Source organism: Nomia melanderi, unplaced genomic scaffold, assembly GCF_051020985.1.
Source record: "Nomia melanderi isolate GNS246 unplaced genomic scaffold, iyNomMela1 scaffold0082, whole genome shotgun sequence".
In the NCBI taxonomy this organism is placed as follows: domain Eukaryota; kingdom Metazoa; phylum Arthropoda; class Insecta; order Hymenoptera; family Halictidae; genus Nomia; species Nomia melanderi.
In genome coordinates this window covers 63,110-75,464 of record NW_027475197.1, presented here as the reverse complement: position 1 = coordinate 75,464, position 12,355 = coordinate 63,110, and the positions used below count along the sequence as shown (strand labels likewise).

At 51.5% G+C, this 12,355-nt stretch overlaps 1 long non-coding RNA gene across 1 annotated transcript; it reads left to right on the top strand.

Moving 5' to 3' along the window:
- Positions 1-2,231: 2,231 nt before the first annotated feature.
- On the top strand, positions 2,232-2,641 carry LOC143175406 (uncharacterized). The gene is made up of 3 exons (XR_013000199.1): positions 2,232-2,312; positions 2,397-2,487; positions 2,572-2,641. It is a non-coding gene; the product is annotated as an uncharacterized LOC143175406 (long non-coding RNA).
- Positions 2,642-12,355: the final 9,714 nt, after the last annotated feature.

The following is a 12,355-nucleotide window of genomic DNA, read 5'->3' as shown; positions in this document are numbered from 1 at the left end:
GAGAAAACCACCGTCTCATGGGGCCGGACACTCAGGGTCAGGGAAAAATCCAATATATATCTGGTGATATCTCGGGTGCTATTACCTGATAGCGCAATAAATCAAAGTGCATTTTCTGCAGGAGGCCCTGGCGCAGGCATCTGTGCAGCGGGAACGACCTCGGACCACCAGGGGTCGAGAAAAACACAGTCTCATGGGGCCGTACACTCAGGGTCGGGGAAGAATCCAATATATATCTGGTGATATCTCGGGTGCTGTTACAGATAGCGCACTAAACCAAAGTGAATTATCTGCAGCGGGCCCTGGCGCATGAATCTGTGCAGCGGGAACGACCTCGGACAAACAGGGCCCGAGAAAACCACCGACACATGGGGCCGGACACCCAAGGTCATGTAAAAACCCAGGATGTATCTGATGATATCTCGGGTGCTATTAGAGATAGCGCAATAAATCAATGTGCACTGTCCGTAGGAGGCCCTTGCGCATGAATCTGTGCAGCAGGAGCGACATCGGATCACTAGGGGCCGAGAAAACCACCACCTCATGGGGCCGGACACTCAGGGTCAGGGGAAAATCCAATATATATCTGGTGATATCTCGGGTGCTATTAGAGATAGCGCGATACTTCAAAGTGCTTTTTCTGCGGGAGGCCCTGGCGCATGAATCTGTGCAGCGGCAACGACCTCGGACCACCAGGGGCCGAGAAAACCACCGTCTCATGGGACCGGACACTCAGGGTCCTGTAAAAATCCAATATATATCTGGTGATATCTCGGGTGCTATTAGAGATAGGGCAATAAATCAAAGTGCATTGTCTGCAGGAAGCCCTGGCGCATGAACCCGTGCAGCGGGAACGACCTCGGACCACCAGGGGCCGAGAAAACCACCGTCTCATGGGGCCGGACACTCAGGGTCGGGGAAAAATCCAATATACATCTGGTGATATCTCGGGTGCTATTAGAGATAGCGCAATAAGCCAAAGTGAATTATCTGCAGGAAGCCCTGGCGCATGATTCTGTGCAGCAGGAACGACCTCGGATCACTAGGGGCCGAGAAAACCACCACCTCATGGGGCCGGACACTCAGGGTCAGGGGAAAATCCAATATATATCTGGTGATATCTCGGGTGCTATTAGAGATAGCGCGATATTTCAAAGTGCTTTGTCTGCGGGAGGCCCTGGCGCATGAATCTGTGCAGCGGCAACGACCTCGGACCACCAGGGGCCGAGAAAACCACCGACACATGGGGCCGGACTGTCAGGGTCAGGGAAAAATCCAATATATATCTGGTGATATCTCGGATGCTATTACAGATAGCGCAATAAACCAATGTGCATTGTCTGTAGGAGGCCCTGGCGCTTGAATCTGTGAAGCGGGAACGACATCGGACCACCAGGGGCCGAGAAAACCACCGTCTCATGGGGCCGGACACTCAGGGTCGGGGAAAAATCCAATATATATCTGGTGATATCTCGGGTGCCATTAGAGATAGTGCGATAAATCAAAGTGCATCGTCTGCAGGAAGCCTTGGCGCATGATTCTGTGCAGCGGGAACGACCTCGGACCACCGGAGGCCGAGAAAACCACAGTCTCATGGGGCCGGACGCTCAGGGTCAGGGAAAAATCCTATATATATCCGGTGATATCTCGGGTGCCATTAGAGATAGTGCGATAAATCAAAGTGCATCGTCTGCAGGAAGCCTTGGCGCATGATTCTGTGCAGCGGGAACGACCTCGGACCACCAGGGGCCGAGAAAATCACCGACTCATGGGGCCGGATACTAAGGGTCACGGTAAAATCCAATATATATCTGGTGATATCTCGGGTGCTATTAGAGATAGCGCAATAAATCAAAGCGCATTGTCCGTAGGAGGCCCATGCGCATTAATGTGAGCAGCAGGAACGGCCTGGGACAACCAGGGGCAGAGAAAATTACAGATTTTCGGTATCCGTTACCCAAGGTCATGTAATAATCCAGCATATATCTGGTGATATCTCGGGTGCTATTAGAGATAGCGCAATAAATCAAAGTGCATTGTCTGCAGCAAGACCTGGCGCATGAATCTGTGCAGTGGGATATACCTCGGAGCACCAGGGACCGAGAAAATCACCGACTCATGGGGCCGGATACTAAGGGTCAGGGTAAAATCCATTATATATCTGGTAATATCTCGGGTTGTATTACAGATAGCGCGATAAATCAAAGTGTATTATCTGCAGGAGGCCCTGCCGCATGAATCTGCGCAGCAGGAACGAAGACGGACCACCAGGTGCCGAGAAAACCACCGACACATGGTGCCGGACACCCAAGGTGATGTAAAAATCCAGGATGTATCTGATGATATCTCGGGTGCTATTAGAGGTAGAGCGATATATCAAAGTGCATTGTCTGCAGGAGGCCCTAGCGCATGAATCTGTGCAGCGGGAACGAGCTCGGACCACCAGGGGCCGAGAAAACCACCGACACATGGGGCCGGGCACTCAGGGTCAGGGAAAAATTCAATATATATGTGGTGATATCTCGGGTTCTATTAGAGATAGCGCAATAAATCAAAGTGCACTGTCTGTAGGAGGCCCTGGCGCATCAATCTGTGCAGCGGGATCGCCCTCGGACCACTAGGGGCCGAGAATACCACCGACACATGGGGCCGGACACTCAGGGACAGGGAAAAATCCAGGATGTATCTGATGATATCTCGGGTGCTATTGGAGATAGCGCAATAAATCAAAGTGCATTGTCCGTAGGAGGAACTGGCGAATGAACCTGTGCAGCCGGAACGACCTCGGACCACCAGGGGCCGAGAAAATTACAGATATTCTTAATCCGTCACCCGAGGTCATGTAAAAATCCAGCATATATCTGGTGATATCTCGGGTGCTATTAGAGATTGCGCAATAAATCAAAGTGCATTGTCTGCAGGAGGTCCTGTCGCATGAATCTGTGCAGCGGGAACGACCTCGGACCACCAGGGGCCGAGAAAACCACCGTCTCACGGGGCCGGACAGTCAGGGTCAGGGAAAAATCAAATATATATCTGGCGATATCTCGGGTGCTATTACAGATAGTACAATAAATCAAAGTGCATTGTCTGTAGGAGGCCCTGGCGCATGAATCTGTCTAGCGTGAACGACCTCGGACCACCAGGGGCCGAGGAAACCACCGTCTCATGGGGCCGGACACTCAGGGCCAGGGAAAAATCCAATATATATCTGGTGATATCTCGGGTGCTATTACAGATAGCGCAATAAACCAAAGTGAATTATCTGCAGGAGGCCCTCGCGCATGAATATGTGCAGCGGGAACGACCTCGGACAACCAGGGGCCGAGAAAATTACAGATTTTCGGTATCCGTCACCCAATGTGATGTAAAAATCCAGCATATATCTGGTGATATCTCGGGTTCTATTACAGATAGCGTGATAAATCAAAGTGCATGGTCTGCAGGAAGCTCTGGCGCATGACTATGTGAAGCAGGAACGACCTCGGATCTTCAGGGGCCGAGAAAATTACAGATTTTCTGTATCCGTCACCCAAAGTCATGTAAAAATCCTGCATATATAGGGTGCTTTCTCGGGTGCTATTACAGATAGCGCATTAAATCAAAGTGCATTGTCTGTAGGAGGCCCTGGCGCATGCATCTGTGCAGCGGGAACGACCTCGGACCACCAGGTGCCGAAAAAACCACCGTCTCATGGGGTCGGACACTCAGGGTCGGGGAAAAATCCAATATATATCTGGTGATATCTCGGGTGCTATTACAGTTAGCGCAATAAAGCAAAGTGCATTGTCTGTAGGAGGCCCTGGCGCATGCATCTGTGCAGCGGGTACGACCTCGGACCACCAGGGGCCCATAAAACCACCGTCTCATGGGGCCGGACACTCAGGGTCAGGGGAAAATCCAATATATATCTGGTGATATCTCGGGTGCTATTACAGATAGCGCAATAAACCAAAGTGCATTGTCTGTAGGAGGCCCTGGCGCATGAATCTGTGCAGCGGGAACGACCTCGGACCACCAGGTGCCGAGAAAACCACAGTCTCATGGGGCCGGACACTCAGGGTCAGGGAAAAATCCTATATATATCCGGTGATATCTTGGGTGCTATTAGAGATAGCGCGATAAATCAAAGTGCATCGTCTGCAGGAAGCCTTGGCGCATGATTCTGTGCAGCGGGAACGACCTCGGACCACCAGGGGCCGAGAAAATCACCGTCTCATGGGGCCGGACACTCAGGGTCGGGGAAAAATCCAATATATATCTGGTGATATCTCGGGTGCTATTAGAGATAGCGCAATAAACCAAAGTGAATTATCTGCAGGAGGCCCTGGCGCATGAATCTGTGCTGCGGGAACTATTTCGGACCACCAGGGGTCGAGAAAAACACAGTCACATGGGGCCGGACACTCAGGGTCAGGGAAAAATCCAATATATATCTGGTGATATCTCGAATGTTATTAGAGATAGCGCAATAAACCAAAGTGCATTGTCTGCAGGAGGCCCTGGTGCATGAATCTGTGCAGCGGGAACGACCTAGGACCACCAGGGGCCGAGAAAACCACCGACTCATTGTGCCGGACACCCAAGGTCATGTAAAAATCCAGGATGTATCTGATGATATCTCGGGTGCAATTAGAGATAGAGCGATATATCAAAGTGCATTTTCTGCAGGAGGCGCTAGCTCATGAATCTGTGTAGCGGGAACGACGTCGGACCACCAGAGGCCGAGAAAACCACAGTCTCATGGGGCCGGCCACTCAGGGTCAGGGAAAAATCCTATATATATCCGGTGATATCTCAGGTGCCATTAGAGATAGTGCGATAAATCAAAGTGCATCGTCTGCAGGAAGCCTTGGCGCATGATTCTGTGCAGCGGGAACGACCTCGGACCACCAGGGGCCGAGAAAATCACCGTCTCATGGGGCCGGACACTCAGGGTCGGGGAAAAATCCAATATATATCTGGTGATATCTCGGGTGCTATTAGAGATAGCGCAATAAACCAAAGTGAATTATCTGCAGGAGGCCCTGGCGCATGAATCTGTGCTGCGGGAACTATCTCGCACCACCAGGGGTCGAGAAAAACACAGTCACATGGGGCCGGACACTCAGGGTCAGGGAAAAATCCAATATATATCTGGTGATATCTCGAATGTTATTAGAGATAGCGCAATAAACCAAAGTGCATTGTCTGCAGGAGGCCCTGGTGCATGAATCTGTGCAGCGGGAACGACCTAGGACCACCAGGGGCCGAGAAAACCACCGACTCATTGTGCCGGACACCCAAGGTCATGTAAAAATCCAGGATGTATCTGATGATATCTCGGGTGCAATTAGAGATAGAGCGATATATCAAAGTGCATTGTCTGCAGGAGGCGCTAGCTCATGAATCTGTGTAGCGGGAACGACGTCGGACCACCAGAGGCCGAGAAAACCACAGTCTCATGGGGCCGGACACTCATCGTCAGGGAAAAATCCTATATATATCCGGTGATATCTCGGGTGCCATTAGAGATAGTGCGATAAATCAAAGTGCATCGTCTGCAGGAAGCCTTGGCGCATGAGTCTGTGCAGCGGGAACGACCTCGGACCACCAGGGGCCGAGAAAATCACCGTCTCATGGGGCCGGACACTCAGGGTCGGGGAAAAATCCAATATATATCTGGTGATGTCTCGGGTGCTCTTACAGATAGCGCAATAAACCAAAGTGAATTGTCTCCAGGAAGCCCTGGCGCATGAATCTGTGCAGCGGGAACGACCTCGGACCACCAGGGGCCGAGAAAACCACCGACTCATGGGGCCGGATACTAAGGGTCACGGTAAAATCCAATATATATCTGGTGATATCTCGGGTGCTATTAGAGATAGCGCAATAAATCAAAGCGCATTGTCCGTAGGAGGCCCATGCGCATTAATGTGAGCAGCAGGAACGACCTGGGACAACCAGGGGCAGAGAAAATTACAGATTTTCGGTATCCGTTACCCAAGGTCATGTAATAATCCAGCATATATCTGGTGATATCTCGGGTGCTATTAGAGATAGCGCAATAAATCAAAGTGCATTGTCTGCAGGAAGACCTGGCGCATGAATCTGTGCAGTGGGATATACCTCGGAGCACCAGGGACCGAGAAAATCACCGACTCATGGGGCCGGATACTAAGGGTCAGGGTAAAATCCATTATATATCTGGTAATATCTCGGGTTGTATTACAGATAGCGCGATAAATCAAAGTGTATTATCTGCAGGAGGCCCTGCCGCATGAATCTGTGCAGCGGGAACGAATTCGGACCACCAGGGGCCGAGAAAACCACCGTCTCATGGGGCCGGACACTCAGGGTCAGGGGAAAATCCAACATATATCTGGTGATATCACGGGTGCTATTAGAGATAGCGCAATAAACCAAAGTGAATTAACTGCAGGAGGCCCTAGCGCATGCATCTGTGCAGCAGGAACGACCTCGGATCAGCAGGGGCCGAGAAAACCACCGTATCATGGGGCCGGACACTCAGGGTCAGGGAAAAATCCAATATATATCTGGTGATATCTCGGGTGCTATTAGAGATAGCGCACTAAACCAAAGTGAATTATATGCAGGGGGCCCTGGCGCATGAATCTGTGCAGCGGGAACGACCTCGGACCACCAGGGGCCGAGAAAACCACCGCCTCATTGGGCCGGACACTCAGGGTCGGGGAAAAATCCAATATATATCCGGTGATATCTCGGGTGCTATTACAGATAGCGCAATAAACCAAAGTGAATTATCAGCAGGACGCCCTGGCGCATGAATCTGGGCAGCGGGAACGACCTCGGACCACCAGGGGCCGAGAAAACCACCGTCTCATGGGGCCGGACACTCAGGGTCGGGGAACAATCCAATATATATCTCGTGATATCTCGGGTGCTATTAGAGATAGCACAATAAACCAAAGTGAATTATCTGCAGGAGGCCCTTGCACATGAATCTGTGCAGCGGGAACGACCTCGGACCACCAGGGGCCGAGAAAACCACCGTCTCATGGGGCCGGACACTCAGGGTCAGGGAAAAATCCAATATATATCTGATGATATCTATGGTGCTATTACAGATAGCGCAATAAACCAAAGTGAATTATCTGCAGGAGGCCCTGGCGCATGAATCTGTGCAGCGGGAACGACCTCGGACAATCAGGGGCCGAGAAAACAACCGTCCCATGGGGCCGGACACTCAGGGTTAGGGAAAAATCCAATATATATCTGGTGATATCTCGGGTGCTATTAGAGATAGCGCAATAAACCAAAGTGAATTATCTGCAGGAGGCCCTGGCCCATAAATCTGTGCAGCGGGAACGTCCTCGGACAACCAGGGGCCGAGAAAACCACCGTCTCATGGGGCCGGACACTCAGGGTCAGGGAAAAATCCAATATATATCTGGTGATATCTCGGGTGCTATTACAGATAGCGCAATAGACCAAAGTGAATTATCTGCAGGAGGTCCTGGGCCATGCATCTGTGCAGCGGGAACGACCTCGGACCACCAGGGGCCGAGAAAACCACCGTCTCATGGGGCCGGACACTCAGGGTCGGGGTAAAATCCAATATATATCTGGTGATATCTCGGGTGCTATTAGAGATAGCGCAATAAACCACAGTGAATTTTCTGCAGGAGGCCCTGGCCCATAAATCTGTGCAGCGGGAACGTCCTCGGACAACCAGGGGCCGAGAAAACCACCGTCTCATGGGGCCGGACACTCAGGGTCAGGGAAAAATCCAATATATATCTGGTGATATCTCGGGTGCTATTACAGATAGCGCAATAAACCAAAGTGAATTTTCTGCAGGAGGCCCTGGCGCAGGAATCTGTGCAGCGGGAACGACCTCGGACAACCAGGGGCCGAGAAAACCACCGTCGCATGGGGCCGGACACTCAGGGTCAGGGAAAAATCCTATATATATCTGGTGATATCTCGGGTGCTATTAGAGATAGCGCAATGAATCAAAGTGCATTGTCTGCAGAAGGCCCTGGCGCAGGAATCTGTGCAGCGGGAACGACCTCGCATCACCAGGGGCCGAGAAAACCACGGTGGTAGTCCCCTCGTAGTCCCTGGTAGTCCGAGGTCGTTCCCGCTGCACATATTAATGCGCCAGGGCCTCCTGCAGATAATTCACTTTGGTTTATTGCGCTATCTCTAATAGCACCCGCGACATCTCCAGATATATATTGGATTTTTCCCTCACCCTGAGTGTTCAACCCCACGAGATGGTGATTTTCTCGGGCCCGGTGGTCCGAGGTCGTTCCCGCTGCACAGATTCATGCGCCAGGGCCTCCTGGAGATAATTCACTTTGCTTTATCGCGCTATCTCTAATAGCACCCGAGATATCACCAGATATATATTGGATATTCCCTGACCCTGAGAGTGCGGCCCCATGAGACGGTGGTTTTCTCGGCCCCTGGTGGTCCGAGGTCGTTCCCGCTTCCCAGATTCATGCGCCAGGGCCTCCTATAGACAATGCACTTTGATTTATTGCGCTATCTGTAATAGCACCCGAGAAAGCTCCATATATATGCTGGATTTTTACATGACTTTGGGTGACGGACACCGAAAATCTGTAAGTTTCTCGGCCCCTGAAGGGCCGAGGTCTTTCCTGCTTCACAGATTCATGCGCCAGGGCCTCCTGCAGAAATGCACTTTGATTTATTGCGCTATCTGTAATAGCACCTGAGATATCACCAGATATATATTGGATTTTTCCCTGACCCTGAGTGTCCGGCCCCATGAGACTGTGGTTTTCTCGGCCCCTGTTGGTCCGAGGTCGTTCCCGCTGCACAGATGCATGCGCCAGGGCCTCCTGCAGATAATTCACTTTGGTTTATTGCGCTATCCCTAACAGCACCCGAGATATCACCAGATATATATTGGATTTTTCCCTGACCCTGAGTGTCCGGCCCCATGAGTCGGTGGTTTCCTTGGCCCCTGGTGGTCCGAGGTCGTTCCTGCTGCACAGATTCATTCGCCAGCGCCTCCTACAGACAATACACTTTGATTTATGGCGCTATCTCTAATAGCACCCGAGATATAACCAGATATATATTGGATTTTCCCCTGATCCTGAGTGTCCGACCCCATGAGACTGTGGTTTTCTCGGCCCCTGGTGGTGCGAGGTCGTTCCCGCTGCACACATTCATGCGACGTGGCCTTCTGCAGATATTTCACTTTGGTTTATTGCGCTATCTCTAATAGCACCCGAGATATCACCAGATATATATTGGATTTTCCCCTGACCCTGAGTGTCCGGCCCCATGAGTCGGTGGTTTCCTTGGCCCCTGGTGGTCCGAGGTCGTTCCTGCTGCACAGATTCATTCGCCAGCGCCTCCTACAGACAATACACTTTGATTTATGGCGCTATCTCTAATAGCACCCGAGATATAACCAGATATATATTGGATTTTCCCCTGATCCTGAGTGTCCGACCCCATGAGACTGTGGTTTTCTCGGCCCCTGGTGGTGCGAGGTCGTTCCCGCTGCACACATTCATGCGACGTGGCCTTCTGCAGATATTTCACTTTGGTTTATTGCGCTATCTCTAATAGCACCCGAGATATCACCAGATATATATTGGATTTTCCCCTGACCCTGAGTGTCCGACCCCATGAGACGGTGGTTTTCTTGGCCCCGGGTGGTCCGAGGTCGTTCCCGCTGCTCAGAATCATGCGCCAGGGCCTCCTACAGACAATGCGCTTTGGTTTATTGCCCTATCTCTAATAGCACCCGAGATATCACCAGTAGTATATTGGATTTTTCCCCGACCCTGAGTGTCCGGCCCCATGAGACTGTGGTTTTCTCGGCCCCTGCTTGTCCGAGGTCGTTTCCGGTGCACAGATTCATGCGCCAGAGCCTCCTACAGACAATGCACTTTGGTTTAGTGCGCTATCTCTAATAGCACCCGAGATATCACCAGATATATATTGGATTTTCCCCTGACCCTGAGTGTCCGGTCCCATGAGACGGTCGTTTCCTTGGCCCCTGGTGGTCCGAGGTCGTTCCCGCTGCACAGATGCATGCGCCAGGGCCTCCTGCAGATAATTCACGTTGGTTTATTGCGCTATCTCTAATAGCACCCGAGATATCACCACATATATATTGTATTTTCCCTTGACCCTGAGTGTCCAGCACCATGAGACGGTGGTTTTCTCGGCCGCTGGTGGTCCGAGGTCGTTCCCGCTGCCCAGATTCATGCGCCAGGTCCTCCTACAGACAATGCACTTTGATTTATTGCGCTATCTGTAATAGCACCCGAGATATCACCAGATATATATTGGATTTTCCCCTGACCCTGAGTGTCCGGCCCCATGAGACGGTGGTTTTCTCGGCCTCTAGTGGTCCGAGGTCGTTCCTGCTGCACACATTCTTGCGCCAGTGCCTCCTACAGACAATGCGCTTTGGTTTATTGCGCTATCTCTAATAGCACCCGAGATATCACCAGATATATATTGGATTTTTCCCTGACGATGAATGTCCGGTCCCATGAGACGGTGGTTTCCTTCGCCCCTGGTGGTCCGAGGTCGTTCCCGCAGCCCAGATGCATGCGCCTGGGCCTCCTGCAGATAATTCACTTTGGTTTATTTCTCTATCTCTAATAGCACCCGAGATATCACCAGATATATATTTGATTTTTCCCTGACCCTGAGTGTCCGGCCCCATGAGACGGTGGTTTTCTCGGCCCCTAGCCGTCCGAGGTCGTTCCAGCTGCACCAATTCATGCGCAAGGGCCTCCTACAGAAAATGCACTTTGACTTATTGCGATATCTCTAACAGCACCCGAGATATCACCAGATATATATTTGATTTTTCCCTGACACTGAGTGTCCGGCCCCATGAGACGGTGGTTTTCTCGGCCCCTGGTGGTCCGAGGTCGTTCCCGCTGCATAGATGCATGCGCCAGGGCCTCCAGCAGATAATTCACTTTGGTTTATTGCGCTATCTCTAATAGCACCCGAGATATGACCAGACATATATTGGATTTTCCCCTGACCCTGAGTGTCCGGCCCCATGATACGGTGGTTTTCTCGGCCCCTGGTGGTCCGAGGTCGTTCCCGCTGCACAGATTCATGCGCCAGGGCCTCCTGCAGACAATGCACTTTGATTTAATGCGCTATCTGTAATAGCACCCGAGATATCACCAGATATATATTGGATTTTCCCCTGACCCTGAGTGTCCGGCCCCATGAGACGGTGGTTTTCTCGGCCCCTGGTGGTCCGAGGTCGTTCCCGCTGCACAGATTCATGCGCCAGGGCCTCCTGCAGATAATTCACTTTGGTTTATTGCGCTATCTCTAACAGCACCCGAGATATCACCAGATATATATTGGATTTTCCCCTGACCCCGAGTGTCCGGCCCCATGAGACGGTGGTTTTCTCGGCCACTGGTGGTCCGAGGTCGTTCCTGTTGCGCAGATTCATTCGCCAATGCCTCCTACAGACAATGCACTTTGATTTATTGCGGTATCTCTAATAGCACCCGAGATATCACCGGATATATATTGGATTTTTCCCTGACCCTGAGTGTTCAGCCCCACGAGACGGTGATTTTCTCGGCCCCTGGTGGTCCGTGGTCGTTCCCGCTGCACACATTCATGCGCTAGTGCCTCCTGCAGACAATGCACTTTGATTTATTGCGCTATCTGTAATAGCACCCGAGATATCACCAGATATATATCGGATTCTTCCCTGACCCTGAGTGTCCGGCCCCATGAGACGGTAGTTTTCTCGGCCCCTGGTGGTCCGAGGTCGTTCCCGCTGCACAGATTCATGCGCTAGGGCCTCCTGCAGACAATGCACTTTGATTTATTGCGCTATCTGTAATAGCACCCGAGATATCACCAGATATATATTGGATTCTTCCCTGACCCGGAGTGTCCGGCCCCATGAGACGGTAGTTTTCTCGGTCCCACGTGGTCCGAGGTCGATCCCGCTGAACAGATTCATGCGCCAGGGCTTCTTGCAGACAATTCACTTTGGTGTATGGCGCTATCTGTAATAGCACCCGTGATATCACCAGATATATATTGGATTTTTACATGACCTAGGGCGACGGATTCCGAATATCTGTAGTTTTTTCGGCCCCTGGTGGTCCGAGGTCGTTCCCGCTGTACACATTCATGCGCTAGGGCCTCCTGCAGACAATGCACTTTGATTTATTGCGCTATCTGTAATAGCACGCGAGATATCACCAGATATATATTGGATTTTTCCCTGACCCTGAGTGTCCGGCACCATGTGTAGATGGTTTTCTCGGCCCCTGGTGGTCCGAGGTCGATCCCGCTGCACAGATTCATGCGCTAGGGCCTCCTGCAGACAATGCACTTTGACTTA